Below are 20,928 nucleotides of genomic sequence, written 5' to 3' on the forward strand. Positions count from 1 at the left end.
GTCTTGTACAATTTTCCTGTGTCTGTGTGGTGGTACCCGCACTAGGTTATCCTGTATCGTGGGTACAATGGAATAGATAGTGAACATAGTGTTAAACAATATAAAAAGTGTGGTTTACTTAATGATGGGCGTTATTGTTACTTTTAAATAGTTTTCAGGATGTATCTACTATGTCCTGCCGGGGTTTTATTTCTCATTAAATGATTTCACAGGTGAATATCTCACGGAACGTGGTATTTCAATCTTCACACTTGTAATCGTGTGCCGAATTAGTTTGGTTAAGAGTTACGATAGGGATTTATTTTCACATAGTGGTTTTGTTTTACGGAAGGTAGGTTCTGGATTTAGGTTCAATCGTTTGCTGCACTCATTGTATAGATAGATGTTTTCCTTTTTCTAGCACTCAGTGACGCGATATTACCACACAGCACTCGTTGGGCATCTTGAATGTTGTTTTGTGAAATTATTATTTTTTGTAAACCGCTTTGGGATAAGGTAGAAAAAGTTACATGAAATAGCTTTTCGTTTTACGCCTGCCAGTGAAATAATCCGTCTCTACTTGTAATGGTTACTAAGTGATTGGGGATATAAAATGTTAATTGATAAAAATGAAGGTGATCCGTTGTAATAAAGTAATAGTGACCAGGGTTAATAAATTGAGCATTTTGAGAAATATAAATCCTAAAATGGGTGTAAAAGTAGGTTTATCTTATCTGGTTATTCTTTAACTAAATTTAAAATTATGGTAGGTAGGTAGTCAGATAGTTTTAAAATACGGGGTGCATAAATAAGTGTTTTTTTTTTACAAAAGTGAGGAGAAATGTTTTCATTTATCTATTTTTACCACTTGAAACGCGTAATGTTTGAGTTTCAAACATAACTTTGCTGATAACAGCTCACCATGAACAACCCATGGCCGGCCCACTACTGAGCAACAAGTGTCTCCTCACAGAATGAGAAGGGTTTAGGCCGTAGTCTACCACGCTAGATAACAGCTAATTTACTTTTAATACTGGCACAATAATTTGAGTACTACGAGTAGCAGGTAGGTATAGTATATGGGCAGCGGGGTTTTTTTTTTGTTTACCTGTATTCACGCAATTAACTGTGTACTGCCGCATTTAAATGCAATATGATTTTGTTTTTATTGGATTAACATCGCTTGGCGGGTTAAATTCCTGGCAAATGTTCTATTAAAATTAGAGTAAGTTTTTTTTTAATGGTAATATACCTACAGTACTGCCCTTAGGGCAGGGCGCGATTATAAGTACCTACTACCAAAATACTATTTTCTTTGTTGTACGAAAGAAATTTTAGGCAAATATCTTTGCACTACGCTCGCGTTTGTGGCATGACATTATCCCAGAAATATATTTAAAAAAATTTTCACGCTCGCTTGACTCGCTTCGCGATAGTTCAGTTTCGATATGCATTTAGTTAACGAAACTCTCAGGAAACCACGTTTGTTGTGCTCTCGAAATTGATCAGTCTGTTTGATAAAATCGAAATGCGGTGCCTTATAAATTTCGCTTAGGAGCGCCGGTAGTATCTCATGATAATATGAATAGTGATCATAATTTTTTTTTTAGGCTGATTAAGCATTGAAGGTTTTTCGGCTGGTCTGGCATTTCGCCTGATTTTATGTTTTTGCTTATTTAGCGCGTTCAGGAAAGCTTTGACAACGTTTTATAACATGAGTATATATATTTTTTTTGTTTTAGTTACCGAAACAGAAAAAAAAAGCATTAAAGATGTGGGACCGAGGGATAAATCTAGTGTGATTTTTGGTTGGATTATGAAGTTGTAGTTAGGGTATTTAAAATAGAAAGATTTCAATTGTAGGAAATGATGTAAAACATGTTGAGGATAAGTTGTGTAATAAAGTCGATAATTCACTTGTTGGATGTCACGCGATCTCATTGCGAGGAGGAATCTTTTTCTTGTCTCTGTTTTTATAAATACGGTGTTCTGACGGGTTTTTTATTTACGTCTCGGATTATTGAATACTTTCGGTGTTTGATTGGACGGTTAGAGGTTGCAAAAGCAATCGCCCTCTAATTAAAACATTTATTTAGGCATTAGTTCAATTTGGATTAAATCTCGCGAAAAGCCACGGTGGCTGTCTCTCGCGCGTCTTGGAAAGACATTCCTAATGCCTGTTTTTCTGAGGGAGGGATGCATTATCAAGTGAGATGAGCTGCAATGTTTGCGGCTGACTATTTTGGAAAATTTGCAATCGTGGCAAGTGGAGTAAAGTTTGACTAAGCTATTTAATGAACAAAGTATATAATGGATTTGGTGAATGGTTATATTATATAACATTTTGATAAATGGATGAATTTGAAGAGTGTATGTATGTGGTTGATGCACATTTGTTTCATATTCTTACTTAAGTTATAAAGTATTACATTTGGTGAGTAGTTATTTATATTTGGTAGGGTAGGTTTGATAAACAGGTAGTTATCTTGATTAATAAGTGAGTTATCATTTTATAAATGCGTACTTTAATGTTTGATGAACTGGTATACTTGATAAATGTGCATATTTTCATACTTCAAAGACAAGTTGTACCTATTAGTTTCTTCAAGCTTTTAGTTGCTGATAATTATATTAACATTCTTTAGAGCGCATGTCCTATGGACGAAATCGTTTATACATACTTTCACTGTTTGAAATGTTACAATCATAAAGATATAGTTATGACTAGAGGGGGTCATAGCTTGTTGCCGCTCTTGTACATCCATGTGTCAACTAGGTATTGTTATCTCAGTATATTTCAGGGAACCTCCGTTCGGGTGAAAGCGATAGCTGTTGGATAAATGCTTGTTGGGTTATCAGAAGACCGTGTAGTCTTCGATGAGGTTACTTGTAAATATTATAGCGAAATAGTAAGTTTAAAAATAGAATGAGGCTAAACTAAAAAAATGAGACAAAGATAAAAATAATAACTTAAAGCATTGAAACAGCATAAAGTGAAATAGTAACTTACAAACTATACATACATATTTACGAATTATGTAGATAGATATAGTATTACTGGATTATGTATATCAAATAAGAATACTGTCAGCTCATGTTTTGTTTTCGGCGTGGTAATTTTACGCTTAAAACTCATAAGAGATATCATGAGGTTCGCTTTCTGTAAAAGTTATTAGCTTTAACAGTTAATTGATTTATTACATTATTTATTTATTATACACTCAACAAGTAAAAGTATTTTGTTTTGACAAAATCCAAAGAAGTACCTATTGGATTAATAAGGCAAGGTACGAAGCATTGGCTGGATTTTACAACATTTAAAGTTTCCTGTTCATTTTTATCATTGAGTTAATTTGAGGCGGAAGGATCCTCTGGAAAATTTTTAAGATTAAGTTATTAGTAAGAAAGTATATTTTGATTAGGTTAGTTTAAAATGTACAGCCGGTAATTTAAAAAAAATATATATATTTAATTTTACATAATAGGTGAAGCTGGTTGATGCACCAAAAATCGAATTATCATAGGAATTTAATTAAGCTAACATTTTTATTTATTATCAACTTCAAATATACAGTAGCAAACTGATTAGTTGGAATACATGCAGTGATTGGAATATTTAAGTTCCGATAGAAGAATCTATATCGTGGCTTGTTCCTTTATGGACAAGAATATTTTTTTTTGACTCGTGGGACCACTTACACAAAATATCAACGTTCGGTTTGGAGGTCTTCCATGGCTATTCCTACAGTTCCATGAGGTATTGAAGAGGTTAACACTTTGTCGCTCATCACATCAACCAGCACGGCATTTGGGTATGATGGATGGATGTAGATAGGTACACATTTGATGGGGGGGAGGGTTTAGTGGTTTGTATCAATAGGAACCAGGGGTTGAATGAGGAAGGCTGAGGACAGTACGTGTGGTGCTTACTAGGGAAGGTTTATGTTCAACAGTGACCTTATGATGATGATGATGATGATGATGATGATGATGATGGACGTACGAGGACGAATCTTTTACGAAACGAATAAAGGAAAATCGAACAGATGCGGGTCATTACGGTTAACATATAAAATAATGTATAAGGTACCTACTTTCTTCTAATCTTTATGATCGATCAGCTTGTGATAGAGATCTTGATGTCGTAGAGAATAGAGATGTATCGAACGGAATATTTATTTCATTTTTTTTCCTGCTATTATGTTGATATCGCTTTTCTCTATGAAAAGGAATTAATGATAAACTAATAGGTATCATTCGGCGGCGAGTCGCGACTGTGTCGTTCCCAGGGTCGAATTTGGTAGTTCTGCTTATGTTACTCGTAACGACAAAGTACGCCATATGGTGCATATTATGGCTAAAATAAAATATATAAGTATCATGTGAAATTATAAATCAAAGATTCTTTTTGCATGTAGATATTATATGGTTAAGAGGCACAAGTGACGCAACTACTGTACCCTGGCGTTTGTTTAACATTGTCCATTAGTACTTCAGAATGTGGATTTTGCTAGAAAAAAAAAAAAAAAAAACAATAGGTAATTGTAAGAAATATGGGAAGCGTAATCTGCATTAAAAGAAAAAGTTTGAATTGGAAGCAACCAGGCATAGGATTTTCATACATCCGTAATCACGTTCCTTTCAACTCTCTAACTATCACGGTTCACGATACGCCGTTCACGGTTCAGGCCGTGACGCACGTGCAGACGGACAGACGGACGGAGAGCAGAGGTTTAGAAAATAGGGTCTCGTAGGCACCCTTCGAGGGGTACGGAACTGGAGAAAACTAAATTATAATAATGATAATAGGTTTTCTAGGTTACCAAGTAAAATTACTTCTCTTAGGTCGGATTGTATTATGATGGATGCTTATGAAACAAAATTAAATGAACGGTCTACTCAAAGTGTTTTATGTTTGCAGGATCCAAGGATGTTGGAAATGAATAAATGAGGAAAAGAAAGACCCAAAACTAGGTATGGGTCAGGGACACAAAGTCCCAAGGAAGGAAAGCCCCGAGGTTACGGGCTATGGACAAAAAGTCCTATAGGAGGAAGGAGGTAGACCCTAGGATAAGGGTCATTAAAAATTTGGATCTGGAGGGAAAGAACCCTAGGATAAGGGTCATTAAAAATTTGGATCTGGAGGGAAATAAGGACAATCACATATGTATCCCGGTAGAAGAGAGACGCGCCAAGGCTCGGAATCCGCGATTTTCCAATAAGAAGGGAAGAAGAAAATATGTGCGTAAAACTATTGCGTTGAAAGTGTATGAAAATGTTTTGTGATTTAAATCGAGAACTGGCGGCGATTAACTTTAAGTTTAGAGAGTTTATTTTATCAAAAGGACAAGAAGTTCACTTACACATATTCATATTAAGAATCGCTCCCGATTCTAAATATAAATATAGAAGAAAACATAATCTTTAAAGGTATGGTGACTATACAATAATATAAAAAGTCAAAACACGTTATATTCGTTAACAAACTATACCTACATCTAGCTAAGATATCTATGGTGTTTGACACTGTTTGATTAAACTTTAAACTTTGTAAAAGATTTTTCCTCCAGTATGAGTTTCGGCAAGTACATTATGTAGTAGAGCTAGGTAGTTTACATACCATAATTAGTCCTAGCTTTATGTAATTGTAGCATAATAGGTATGTTCGTTTTGTGTACCATATTTATGAGATTTAGCTTTAAAGTGATGCGTGTATGTACGGACTTTAATAGTATTTTCCTAACAAATAGACATATTTTGAATTTGTATAATTGACTTATATAATATAGTTCATCAGTTTTCTTATATAATTCTTTAGTGGGAAGGAGAGTCTAGTTGGAACAGAACTTTTAACAATTTATTTTGAGATACTTGAAACCCTTTAAAGTAGTTTTTAGTAATTAGTTTTACATGCTCATCCCCAAATCTCTATTGAGTGTTCCTGTAAAATATTGGCTTGTGAGTTATAATTGATGCTTCGGACTTTATGCATATACCTACCTTCTTTGATTAAATTGAGGCCTCCTTTAGTTGCTACTGGTCTTGCAATTTTTGATATCTTTATGATTTTTGAAAAATTATTTATAAATTTAGAGTGTCTGCATCTTTTTATTTTAATATTAGCGGAAGAGAACAGAAAAATGAATTTTAGATTAAAGGCTAAATTTGAGTGCTACTGTAGACTGGCAGGTAAAGTTGCGAGGGTAAATAGTTTGGAATTGAATTGAGTTTATCTGCTATTTTCTAATTATAACGGATGGAAAGGGGTGCTGCGAGTGCTCTAAAATTAAGTTGCAATCATAATCAATACCAATGTATCAATAAAACTGTATATTCCTTCTAGTTAAGTTAGCAAGAATATTAATTTAATTAATTACTATCTTAATTTTTTTTTTGTTTTGTTGAACTAAGTCTTTGTCATTTTGGTTGTGAAGTTTACATGTTACTTAAGTTTTAATTTTTTTTTAAAAGCGATGAGACTCGCTTAAAACAGGATGGCCGAGCTGTAAGCTTGGCCCATATTAATTATCTATAAAACATAGTTGGCGCCACTCAAATCATAACATCATATTAGAAGGCGTCATTGATTGGCTGAAGTTGTTCAACATCTGATCGATAAACGTACTGTATATAAAATTCTTATAGTTTTTAGTTGATGAATTGTAGCATAATAAAGGATAATATTTGTAATCAATATATAAGATGAAAATATCTTTATTACTTAGATGATTTGTGAAACGAGCTTGATGATTTGTATATTAGTCACTAAGTTTATTCATTGTACAATTTGGATTGGCCGATAACGATAAGATAAAAAGGGGAGTGGCTAATAAACGTGGAGAGGTTACCTGTAAGAGTGGTTTTAAAACGACGACATTCAAAAATATACTAACGTAAGAGGAACAACATTTATTTGACACAAATGTAAAAGTTAATAAATTTAAATATGAAATAAAAGTGTAATAATTTATCATAAAGATTGTGTTTGTGATTTCGTCAGACCTTACCCAAAACTAATGAGTTTTAAATTTATATTGCAGTTGACGTAATGGATCTTTAGACCTGTCTGTTTCTCTCGCAGTTTTAATTGTGTTGCAGTTTAATGCTAATTAGCACCCTGTATATTTCACATTTATACCACAGCAAACAAACCATTAATCTATGACAAAAGCTTCAGGAAAGATAAAGGTTGCTGAAACACAATACTTTTTGATATTAGGCAAATTCTTATCGATAAACTGTGTGCAAGTGGCCCCTACCATTATTTTTTATTAATGGGAAATAACAAATAACAAGAAACGATTTAATGGACCTTTCTTTATCTCTTGTTAAGTTCTTGTTACACTGACAAAGAAAAATTAATATTTTTCTCAAAAGCTCCTGTAAGTACCTAAAGGTAAAGTTGAGACAGCCATAACTCTACGGACTCTACGGTCTTTGTTGTTAGGTAAATTCTCATCGACTTGCCAGTAATAAGGTAAAAGCAAGCGGCCTCTTCTATTATTTATTTCGGAGAGCTGCCGCACCGCTTAAGTATGGGATACGGGTACACATTTTGATCAGCATATTCTATAACGTTTTCCTTCCCTGACAATCACTTTTAAAGATACAAGGGTGACTTTGACGGTTTACCTTTGATGTTTCGTTGGTGTTACTATCAAAGGGCTGTAATTAAAACTGATCTTGCTCATTTTGGCGTTTCACCGGGGGTTTATTTGTAAGATGAATTTAACATATTGTGTGTATGTGAGTGTTTATACATTGTGATCATAGAAATTCGTATTCTTAGATTTTTTGGTACAGCTACTCAACAAGCTCTACCAAAAAATCCTCCACCTCTAATTGGTTGAAATTCTATCGCTATAGTTGAAAGCGAACTTTAGCCAATCAGAGGTTATTGTGATCAGCACATACCACTGATAACACCGGATATGCAAAAATGAACCGCATATGCAAAAAAACCGGTCAAGTGCGAGTCAGACTCGCGCACCGAGGGTCCCGTACGTACTTGGATATTTTTTTCCGACATTTTGCCCGATAAATCAAATAATATTATCTATAAACATAGATAAAAATCTGTTTTAGAATGTACAGGTAAAAAAACCCTTTCATATGATACCCCACTTGGTCACATTTTAATTTTTTTTCCGTGATGTAACCACAAATTCCCGGTTTTCGGATTTATTCCTTTACTTGTGCTATAAGACCTACCTATCTACCAAATTTTATGATTTTAGGTCAACGGGAAGTACCATATAGGTTTTCTTAACAGACCCGACAGACGGACAGACAGACAGACAACAAAGTGATCCTATAAGGGTTCCGTTTTTCTTTTTAAGGTACGGAACCCTTAAAATGAACCGGAAATGCAAAACAGGTATCGGGCATGTAAAAATAACACCAATCATGCAAAAAACGGATATGCAAAAATAATAGTAATTATTTATTGTTATCACTTTAAATTGTATACCTACTGTCTAATTAATTATTTCTAGTAATATAATCAATTGTTCAGCTTATGTATAATATAGTTATAACGTACAACTTTGTAAATTTTCCACATTTATCAGTTTCAGCTCGCAAGAGTTTGTAAAATGAACTTTCCCAACTAATAATAATTAAAGTGTTCTCCGGTTCACCTTTTGGCAGAATTGTGCTAGAAGTTTGGTAGAGTATTATATGTCTCGAGGATATTTTAATTTATTACGATTATCCATCTAACTGTTTTTTATAAGATGTTTTTAACCCCCGACCAAAAAAGAGGGGTGTTATAAGTTTGACGTGTGTATCTGTGTATCTGTCTGTGGCATCGTAGCTCCTAAACTAATGAACCGATTTTAATTTAGTTTTTTTTAATTGAAATGTGGCTTGATCGAGAGTGTTCTTAGCTATAATAATCCAAGAAAATCGGTTCAGCCGTTTGAAAGTTATCAGCTATTTTCTAGTTACTGTAACCTTCACTTGTCGGGGGTGTTATAAATTTTTAATTTACACTTGTAAGTACTAAGAATCATAAAATTAAAATAATAACAAAAAAAGGCTCGGTAGATTAATATCAATATTCCATCAGATCAATCTTAATTATCGTTTACGAAAAGTTTCGGCCTCCTGAGCCATTACCCAAATTATAATACAAAACAAGCCACAGCCCCAATTTTATGACTTTTTTCTATTAAGCTTGAAAATATCCAGTGTGACATTAAAATCAATAATTCTAATCTATTTTAATCGTTATCTAGGAAAATACTTAAAAAAATCCGAGAAATGTAATCGATGCGCTTTTCCTGGCGCTGTGGACGTTTTACAGTTCGATTTTTCAAGTCCGTTCTATGCACCGTGCTAATAGCGCGTGTCTTACTTAAGTGTTATTGGATCTCTTACTTTTTCACATTTGCAAAACCAGAGGAAGCGACAGTGCGTTGCCGGCTTTTCGGGAATTTGTTGATCCATCCCTTGAATAACTCTATCTTGAAATATAGTGGGAACACCACCCTATAGGGAACACCACTACTAACGAATTGGTTCTACAATTTGCGTGAGCGCGGAAAAAAGATCTGGCTCAATATAACTATATTTCTTAAATTGTGTCTGGTCTGGTTTGATGGGCGTTGCGGCCGTGGCTATAGTTAGCATCCGGCAAAGATGTGCCGCTAAGCGATTAAGTGTTCTTGTATGATGCCACATAGAAACTACCTTCATATTATGTAGTCGACAATCAATCTACTAGTACAAAACGTTTTTTTGTCAACGTTTCTGAAAATACAAACCGCTAGGGCGTGGAATGCCTTTCCGGCGCCCGTGTTTCTCACGTACAACCTAAATACCAAGGCTGACATGCATAAATGTAAAAGCCTATAAATAAAGGATTAAAAAAAAACCTAAATACCTTCAAGGCAATAACGAATATGTATATTCTCGGCAATTTTTGATTAAGCATGATGGTCGTCGAGCATAAGCCTATACCACAATGAAATATAAACTATTTAAGGTATGGTTAAACTGCCATAGTCTTTCCAAGTTAGAGCATCCCATTTTAGACTGCATCATCACTGATCGTCAGGGTAGATCGCACTTCGCAGTCAAGGGCTACAAGTGTAAATTAAAAATTTATAACACCCCCGACAAGTGAAGGTTACAGTAATAACTAGAAAAGAGCTGATAACTTTCAAACGGCTGAACCGATTTTCTTGAATTATGGCTAAGAACACTTTCGATCAAGCCACCTTTCAAACAAAAAAAACTAAATTAAAATCGGTTAATTAGTTTAGGAGCTACGATGCCACAGAAAGATACACAGATTGTGTATCTGTGATACTTTCTACTGTGACACACAGATACACACGTCAAACTTATAACACCCCTTCTTTTGGGGTCGGGGGTTAAAAAGTAACGTATAAAAAGCTTCTTTTAGACTGTTTACAGCACTTGAAAATAAACCACTTTTCCAGAACCGTTGGTTGGATGGTTGGTAAACCAGTAAAAGCAAAAATCCACGAATTTGAATCTGCCCGCAAGCCACTAATCGGCTCAGTTTGCAGCAGCTTCCACGATAGTGATTTATCTACTGGTTTTTATTATTGCAAATAGAGAAAACAGACTCTTAAATAGAAAAAGCTGTTAAATATAAAAACCGTTTACAAAGAAACCGTATCTTTGGTTACGTGTAATATTCTAAATCAAAACTGTCCTTTTTCAAACTTGACCTCCTTTCAGGGGGCGCGCTTACATTTAAACCAAAAAATGCGAGTTTTCGAGCTCCAAATTAACCATCGTAGGAAAGACTTCCACATAATTGAATACACGTTTAAAATAAATCAATCTTTCGTTATTGACAGTTAATGTAACATTTTTGCGAAAATTATTTTATTTCTTTTGTAATGATCAATCTCCCGCGCCTAGTTTTAATTAAAACAGTAACAGACTCAACTTTGAAGCCCTAAATCTGTCCTTAGAAATCATCTGATTTACTGGAAAAAAATATTTAAATATTAAAAATATAGACCTATTGATACATAATGAACTAAAATATTGATTTTTGATCACATTAATGAGTAAAAAAAAAACTGTTACCAATTTTTGCAAATTATGTGGCTAGTTTAACACAATTTTTTGTATGGAATAAAGCATAACTTCATTCAAAAATTTATGTGAAGATAAACTATGTTCTTTAACGAATCTATTTATGTAGTTTTGGTAACAATCCATTAATTTTATCTAACATAAAAATAATAATAAACATCACTCCAAATTGCAATAAGCAGCCACGCAATAAACAAAATAGTCTTTTTAAATATGATACATTAAATGTCAATACGAAAAATTGGTTTATTTTAAATATGTGTTCAATTATGTGAAAGATTTTCCTATTGTGGTAAATTTAGCAAAATTTTTTGATTTTTGTGAGAGCGCGGCCTTAACCAATTAAAATACGCTGCGAACGCATTAGATACAGTTGAAGTTTGTGCACCTAACTACTCCTACCTATACTTTCTCTAGTGGTCGTAAAATGCGCGTAGAAAGACCATTATTGGAGTTTTAACGGCAAAACAGTAAGTACTTACTTAGGCCTCTTTTTATAAGTGAGTACAACTTTTATGAGTGATTCTATCGTTAAGTATATGTATATTTGTAGTAAATAACCATACTTAATTACTTTCACTGAAGTGATGTTAAACAGTAGGTATGGCCATCTGGGGGGCAAATTTTTTTTTTAAATTATAACTTATCTTTCTAATAAATAAAAGTAACTTTTTTCACCATAAAACAAAAAGGTCAGTCAGTTCCAAATTGGCGTAATAATGATTACGCTAGCAAAAAGTTTAATTCATTAGAGACTCATAATATAAATGTTTAAGCAGAGAAAACATGAAACGAAATAGGAGCTGCACTAAGGTCGTTCTCGTATTCATTTAGATAATGGCTCATGAGGCCCAAAACTTCCCACAAGCGGTGATTAAGATTGATCTGACAGACAATTGACGTTCCACACCTAACTGCGAAGCTACGCCACTTCATTCTCAATGGCAGACAAAAACATTTAGTAAAATTAATGAGGGTAGAACATGGACTAGTTGCTTCAAAAAATTATACTGACTCAAGATGGTAACTAGATGGGTGCTCATAATTTTCTAGGGTTTCGTAACCGAAGGTTGCCAATCACTAAGCCTCCGCTGTCTATCCGTCCGTCCGTCTGTCGTCGGTCTGTCTATAGCGGGCTGTATAACCTAAACCGTAATAGGTAGAGAGTTGAAATTTTCACACAGTGTGTAATGTGTATTTCTATTGCCGTTACAGCAAAAATAATGAAAAATTCCAAATGGCCACCATTAAATTAAAATAAATAATTAAAAAAGTGTTATTTCTTATACGATGAAAGAATATTAGCCATGCCAATCATGACTAATACTCCCCTTCAATTAAGAGTGAAGCTTTTGCCAGGAGTGAGTACGACAATAGTGCAACGGGTGGGGTTTGAACCGCCGACCTTCCGGAAGTTAGTCTGCTCCTCAACCGTTGAGCTATCGAGGCTCTGAAGCTCTTTTAGCTCCTACCAGCTCTTTTAGGTGGAATCTTCTTCCAATATACTTATATCCTGATTCCTGTCCCTACTTTCAGTATCGCATCATGCACCGATAGCGTTCCGATACAATAACAAGTAACATCCAATGGAGAGTCTGTATTACTCCAATTCGTATTTCTGATTAACAATAATAAATTTAAAAAAAATATGCTTTCAGTACAGGTATACAAGGCGTTGTTATTATTTAATTAGCTAGTTCGCTAACTACAATACGATTACAAGCTTTTATCTTGGTACTATCGAGATTATTACCAGCTTGTTATCTTAGAAATGACCAGATTTTCACTGTTTTTAGTTACATCATTATGATCAGTCTGTGAACGTCTACAGTTAGGTAAAGGCCTTACTAATGAGTGCCACCACACCCAGTCCTCCGCCATCCTTTTCCAGACACTCTCCGCCAACCTCTTTATATCGTTGGTCCATCGTATTGGAGGACGCTCCACACTATGTCATAAACGGTCTCCATTCTAGGACTTTTAAGGTGCCCACGCACTCGAACTGAACTGCAGCTGAACTGCGCGTCGCGTCAGCGCCCTGCACGATATTCTCTCCAGCCGCGCCGCGCGACAGTGACGTACGCGCGCAGTTCAGCTGCAGTTCAGTTCAAGTGCGTGGGCACCTTTAAGCTCCAACAGCCATTGCTCCTACGACAAGTAGGATATCTATGAGCTATGCTAGTGATCTTGTTTCTCCTGCAGATCTCCTCATTTCGGATCTTATCCCTCAGAGAAACTCATACCCTTCTCCATAGCTCGTCGAGCGGCTTTGCATTTCTGGACGAGGCCTTTAGTTTTTATGTACACACTGAAATTAAATAAGATTACAGTTTAATATGCTGTTTTTCAGATACAAACCAAAAATGTAGAGCAGTATTTTAAAATGCAAAAATTTTACACGAAATTGTAACAGGTAAAAAGCTAGTAAATAATCTTTGAGGGACTTTGTAATAAGGCTAAAACAACCGGCGCATAGCAGCAAAGTTACTTTAGAATAAAGCAGAATATTCACGATAAGCTTTTTGCAGGATAATACCTACATCAAGTTTTCCTTTTACTTCTTATCGGGCGATCAGTTTACAGTTTGTTTTTTCGTGAAAGTGCATAAAAGAAAAGTAAATATAAAATCTTCTTTTACAAGGAGTCAATATTTTATTTTCTTGTATGAAACACCATTTAATCTGTCTTTCTGATTTTCACAACGAAGCAAACCAAATAACTTCTTTTGGGGATCGACGTTCGACCTATCGTGATCACCGCTATAATAATATTACTAAATATGTAAATATTTACCTCATCAATACGTACTCAAGGCCGACACTTTTCGGACTGAAATAAGAGAAATCTCTTCAGCATGTAAGTAGTATTTCCCTAAATGGATGCTACGCTGAAGCATTAGAGTGGGGCAATAGTAAATATTATTATGCATCAGAGTTTCGGCAGACTTCCGACACAATCTGCATATCTGTTTATATGTATAGAGATTCGCTGTAACGAAAAACAGAATAAATAAAATGTTAAATAAGCTTCATCAAAATATGTTTTAAGTTTTTGTGATATATGATTTCATTCCAAACAGCATGGAATATATTTATGATCACGAATGAATAGAATGTTTGTGTAGGGATCGCCTTTATTAGTTGTATTCAATTTGTATTGAATATTCCTCAATGTAATAATATAATCCTCATGCACATATTATATTCAGCCTTTTCACGATTCCCCAAAAAATACGTAACAATTGTGATTCTTTAATATGAAAAATACTTGTGGGGAAGATTAGGTATACCTGTCGCCTTGTGGTCAACTAAGGAAACTAGCTTTCTTTTTATAGCACAAAAAATTCGTCCACTAACAATCAAGAGATAACTAACTGAACATCGAAAAATTATTATTTTTACATTATATATTGACAATTACTGTAAAAAAAATTGTGTTGAATCTATACTAATAAATAAAATTGGAGTGTCTGTCTGTAATTTCGAAATAACTACCTCATATTAAGCTCATATGGTTATTTGAACGATACCAACACTGAATCACACGTTTTTAAAATTTTTGTCTGTCTGTCTGTCTGTTTGAAAAGGCTAATCTTGGGAACGGCTGAACCGATTTTAACGGGATTTTCACAGACAAGTAGATAATTGACCAGGGAGTAACATAGGCTACTTTTTTAACCGACTTTAAAAAAGGGAGTTGTGTTTTTCTACCTATGTACACCGAAATCTCCGAGATTTCTGAACCGATTTGCGTCATTTCTTTTTCAATCGATAGAGGAACTTTGCGACATTGTTTTGTTTCATAAAAAATTTGGAGTCCAACTCCTCAATCCTGATGCTGCAGGGGATCTGACTAATCCACGCGGGCGAAGCTGCGGGCATCAGCTAGTATTAAATATGTTCAACATTCTTATTATTTTGATTAAGTAATAATAATTAATTATTATTATTTAGTTTTGAATTTTTATTCGGTAATAAAAGTAAATACTTAGTTTTATAAAATACCATTAATTATTTATTTATTTATTTTATTTTATCATTGTAAATTGACGTGACATAGTCATCTGATTGGTGGAATCGACACTATGCGTTCAAGCGCACTATGAAACCTCATAGTAACGTTTGTGAATTTATGGCTGATAGATACAAAACTTTATCGCACACAAAACATGAAACAACCAAGACAAAACAAAGAAACTAAAAACTAAAAACAATTGTATGCAAAAGCGGCCTTATTGCTCAGAGCAAACTCCACCAGGCAACCTTTGGTGAAAAACTCTGTGAAATGACAGCACCAAGGAAGCACACATCCCCTCTGTATGTTTGTTACAAATACGTACAACATAAGTTTACAGAGAATTCTGAGCCGGGTCGAGCCTCTATTGACCTTTTGATGGCTTCAGGGCGCACGTAACCTTAATACTGTCTTAACAGAAATAGGAGTTTACAAACTGTACGACTATCTCCATCTTCATCCCCGAGATGCAAGCTATCCCAGTACCGAATTTCGTCAAAATTTAGTTGAACAGATTGAAAAAGCTAGCAGACAATCAGACACAGTTTCATTGTATGAAAATATGGATGGATGAAGTTTTAGTATTAGAATATTACAAATTTCATTTGATTTCATTCTTAAGTATTATAGATACTATTTATCATTTTATTTTATAGTTATAATGGAAACTCATCATATTAGCTAGAATAAAACAGTTACGTTATATCCCTTTAAGGAAAATATGTGTAATTTTCGTAGCTCTCATATCTCCACTTCCATTCGTTTACTAATTCAAGAGACTAAACCGTTAGACGTAAAATATTATAGAAGCTCTTCTGCTTCAGGCACATGTAAAAGTGCACCAGAATATTCTGAAGTAACACATAAAATATATTTTCCAGTATTTATAGCTTATTTTGAGACGAAACGAGAAATGGCCACGTAATAAAAAAGATAAGAAATTACCCTACCTATTAAGAACCTATATGTAAATACCTAGCAAGTAATACTTTTTAGAGTTCCTTACCCGAAGGATGCCAGAGGACCCTATACTAAGCCTCCTCTGTCCGTCCGTCTGTCTGTCTGTCAGCGGACTGTATTTTATGAACCGTACCTACCTACCTAACTCGGAGGACTGAAAAACGTCGGGGTTTCAATGCGCTTGATGGATACTGCCATCCTAAAACTTTAAATGTGTATTAATAGAAATGGTATTTTTTGTCTCCAATACAGGGACCGCTGATTTTGATAACTCTGAGTGAGATACTACAAAAACACGAAGTACAAAAATTCGAAAGAATATATCCCTACCAAAACAACGTAAATGAAACTGTTTAACACTATGCAAACTAGTCTACTCCTTTACTCTCTTCAGTCTCAGATTTCCACTTTGGAGGACGAACTACGTCAAACTAGTGGCAGCAATCTGCTGCACATAAGCGGCACATTAGGTAACCGTAAAGTGTGGTGTGAAAATCTTTACAAGACTCCTATATCCAGTAGATCCTAAATATACCTAGAGAATGACAATGACGTCTAATTTATGGCAAGATAAAAACACCCGTTAAGGCTTAGAAATACACTCCAGTGTTCCCAAATATTAGCATTAACACTTGGGGAAAGTTTGCAAAGTATGCGGTTTTCCATTTAAACTAAAGAGTTGGTCTTAATCCTAAGTACGGAAAGTTTTGTTTACGAGGTTGAATAATATATTTGAAGCATTCCGCATAAAATATTCGTGATATACACCGATTACAAAGTCTGTCACTAATAATAATCCATACTATCCATACTAATATTATAAATGCGAATGTGTGTCTGTCTGTTACGTTTTCACGGCTTAACCACTGAGCTGATTTTAATGAAATTTGGTACAGACTTGGGATACCCGGGGAAGAACATAGGCTACTTTTTATCCCAGAAATTGAAGAGTTCCTACGGGATTTAAATAAACCGAAATCCACGCGGGCGAAACCACGGGTCTCTAATAAATTAAAAATAAATAATAAGACGAAACAAATAAATATCTTATAACTCTAAATGTCTGATGGGGACAGCACAAACTGGCGTATGTGTGTGGTGGAGCATGTAAACAGTAATCACCTTTGAGAAGGATGCGAAATATAGGTAATAATATGATTATTTAGCTTGATAATGTGACAAATGTAAGGACGCGACAAGTCAAGATGGCAATCGGGTTGAGGAAGCCTCACACACCCCCACAGCTTCTGCGCTAACCCAGCAGAATAATACAATCCCGTATCCAAAGTGAATTTCTATTTCTTGTTTGTAGTTTGTAGTTCACAAAAAGGGGATCACGACAGAGCTTATGACTCGTGACCGTACTATAAAGTATGTTATCGCAATGGACATCCGAACGAGTATTTTCGCAGTGTATAAAATCTCTTATATCACTAATTTATTTTTTACTTCAGGTGGACACTGCTGAAAAAGGAGTGTGATGTTTTCATGGTGAAGCCTGTATGTGTGTGTTTCTTTATTCGAGCGCCGGCAAAGACGAGGTCCATACTTATAGTTTCCCTAACTTGTAAATAACTTCAGACTTGACATTGGCTAATCTTTGTAAAGCCAGACGAGAAAGAGAAAAAAAGAAGTGCGCTCTATAAATCCCAACCTAAAAGTTTATTCAAAATGCGTCCACCGTTGCAACGATGGACGCATTGCCCTCGACGCAGCGTTCATTCCGTTTTTATAGGTCAACTTCAATTTGTAGAACGTACATATTTAATTTAAGAAAGCTAACTGTGTAATCACATCTGGTATGCATAGCATAGGATACGTGTGCAAATAATTCCTAGTCGGGGCAAGCATCCCTTGACCTTTGGTTAGCTTAGATCGGACGTGACTTTAATACGTCGTATCGTAAATACGAATGAATTTCAGAATTAGCTAGTCAATTTATGATAATTACCTGTCATATTATATTTCATACGCGAGTTTCATACACGTCAGTTTTGAAATCCACGCTGATAGAGTCACGGGCATACTCTATTTGGTACAAAGTCATCTTTCATTTCGGAGACGGATAATATATTATAGGCTACCTACTTTTTATCCCAAAAAAAATAGAGTTCTCATATGATTTTTAAAAAACTTAAATCGGCGAGGGCGTCATCCAGGCCTAATTTCTTCGGGCCAATCCTTCGCATATGATAGAATAGACCAGGATAGCCTTTCACTTACAGGTAACTTTGTCTACTCATTAATTAATATAACTGATGAAATATTCCTTTATAATTTTGTTCAAGTTCATTAAAGAAACGTAAAAATACAAGTAAGTTTATTTAACTCCTCATGGTAAAGCCCAAAAGTAAAAAGTTTAGCTGTACTGTTTATTTGTTTCCCATTCTTGTTATCATAAGTTTCGTCTTCATTCCCAAAGGCAATATCTATTATTATTTGATCATAAAGAAGGCACAACTTTCTATTCATCTATGGGCGTTTTAGCTGATCTATTATTTCAAGAGGTTTTTTTTAAATAAATGCACAAAACTTCCCTAATTAGATTCTTTTTCGGATTCCGTACTTCAAAAGGAAAAACGTAACCCTTATAGTATCACTTTGTTATCTGTCTGTCTGTCCGTCTGTCGTGTCTGTCAAAACAGCTATTGGGTAATTCCCGTTGACCTAGAATCATACAAATTGGCAAAGGAAAAAATCTGAAAACCGTGAATTTGTGGTTATATCACAGAAAAAAAAATCTAAATGTGTTTCAATTTTCAAAGTTAGATAGGTAACTATACCAAGGAGGGTATCATATGAAAGGGCTTTACCTGTACATTCTAAAACAGATTTGTGTTTATTTTTATGCAAAATAGCTTTTGATTTATAGTGCAAAATGTCGGAAAAAATACCCAAATACAGAACCCTCGGTGTGCGAGTCTGACGCGCACTTGGCCGGTTTTTTTTTTATATGAATCTATGAGCTTTATCTATCTGGAGTTTTAGAGTATCTTAAATTTTTAAACTTCGGTAATTAAATTACGACAGGAGTGATTTCTCATCTCTAACAACGTTGGCGGAATCTGAACAAACAATAATAACGATGAACCAATATTGTGATGTAAAGGACATGTACACAATTCAAGTACTTTCTGCCTACACAATAAAGTTTGTAATTCTGTAACAGTATATACTCGTATTATATACTTACAGTTCACCTGTCGTAGCTGCTCACCGTGTCGACTGTCGGGTTTAATTAAAAGATTTCAGTCAAGCGTAATTCGCAATATTGGAGTGTTTGTCTATGCTACGTCCTCTTCACTTTCCATTTCAGAGAAACAGATTACAATGATTAATGTAATGAACTCGACTGATAAATAACTAGATTCCCGAAAGGATTATGTTTAAATTCATATCTTCATACATATCTACAGTTCGGACAAATAAAAGAAAATCCATCAGTTTTTGAGAAAGGATTTTATATATTATGGATCTCTATGGATATTATATTATATATTCTATGGATCATTTCCATGGATCATTTCATTTTTCATTGGAGCATAGCTCTCTTTCTTGTTTAGTTACGGAAACTCACTGTAACATAAATTTTCACATGATTGGCTCTACCTAACTAGTCAAACCTCAGGGATTTCAATAGTATGATATTAATAAACGTAAAGACCATTGAGATTTTCGGTATCGGTGAATAATATGGTAAGGAAATCGAATCTGGGATTAAATAACCCTTTCATACTGAACATTAATATCGCACGTAAATAAATTCTCATTTTTGTTGAATAAAAATATCTTCTGTACCTAAGCTACGTTAGAAAAAACTGGCCAAGTGCGAGTCAGACTCGCGAAACGAAGGTTCCGTACTCGGGTATATTTTTCGTAACTTTGCACGATAAATCAAAAACTATTATGCATAAAAACAAAAAATAAATCTGTTTAAAAATGTACTGGTAAAGCCCTTTCATATGGTACCCCACTTGGTATAGTTATCTTGCTTTGAAAATTGAAAATACTAATTTATTATTTATTATTTGTTTTTTTTTGTGATGTAACCACAAATTCGCGGTGTGTGGTTTTTCCTTTATTTGTTGTATAAGACTTGCTACGTGGGGTCGGCACAACATGTCTTTTATGATATTATAATTTTAATTTATTAAAACTAATAATAATTCATTATAATAGATACATACCTTAATGTTGGATTTCGTCTAAGTTACTTTTTAGTAAGGTAGATGTATATTATCTGAAACAATAAAAATTTTTGGATAACTGCAGTTCATATTATTAGAATTTACTAAAGATGTGTATTATATTATATATTAGGTAATATAATACAGAATTAAAAACTTTGTAAAACAGTGTCAAAAAGTCCTTTACGACCAAATGTGTTTTACGAACTTTGAGCCCAGACGTATCAATATTGATGATCCATGATACACAAGTACCTACAAAGTCTAGATTTACTGTAATCCGCAAGACACTAATTGGAAACAATTTTTCTGAAAATGAGCTAAAAGTATGTAAAATCAAGTCAGTTTATGCGGCATGAAGATATTTTTCTCTACGTAAATTAACAAGTGAACTTTATAAAGCTATAAAACTTAATTTCATGACACTGACATAGGTACTAGTTTACTAAGAGTTTACTACTAAGTATGCACGGAAGACGCACAATAAATGGAAACGTTTAAGTCAAGTAAAAGAGAGAAGAACATCACGACAAAGTTTTGAAAATCTATTTTTCCAAACTTCACCTGCCCATCTCATCATGTATATTAAGACAGTCTAGTGATAAATCTTCCTTAAAATAATTAACTAAGCAAACTTCATCACAACAATTAACAATCTTCATTAAATCCGATTCACCGTTTGTTCATTCATAAAAGAAACTTTTTACAA

At 34.4% G+C, this 20,928-nt stretch overlaps 1 protein-coding gene and 1 long non-coding RNA gene across 4 annotated transcripts in view; one reads left to right on the forward strand and one right to left on the reverse strand.

Annotated features, from left to right (window-relative positions):
- Positions 1-20,928, reverse strand: part of LOC123867643 (poly(rC)-binding protein 3) — a 217,222-nt gene that overhangs the window by 122,107 nt on the left and 74,187 nt on the right. For 2 of the 3 annotated variants that reach the window (XM_045909799.1, XM_045909795.1), the window contains exon 2: positions 20,220-20,272. The exons of the other annotated variant lie outside the window; for it this stretch is intronic. The gene's annotated coding sequence lies outside the window, so the exon portion shown is untranslated. The remainder of the gene's footprint in view (positions 1-20,219; positions 20,273-20,928) is intronic. 3 annotated transcript variants of the gene reach the window in all.
- LOC123867644 lies at positions 10,999-20,618 on the forward strand. Its single transcript, XR_006796468.1, has 3 exons — positions 10,999-11,378; positions 13,499-13,505; positions 20,608-20,618. It is a non-coding gene; the product is annotated as an uncharacterized LOC123867644 (long non-coding RNA).

This window comes from Maniola jurtina, chromosome 8 (genome assembly GCF_905333055.1).
Source record: "Maniola jurtina chromosome 8, ilManJurt1.1, whole genome shotgun sequence".
Taxonomy (NCBI): Eukaryota; Metazoa; Arthropoda; class Insecta; order Lepidoptera; family Nymphalidae; genus Maniola; species Maniola jurtina.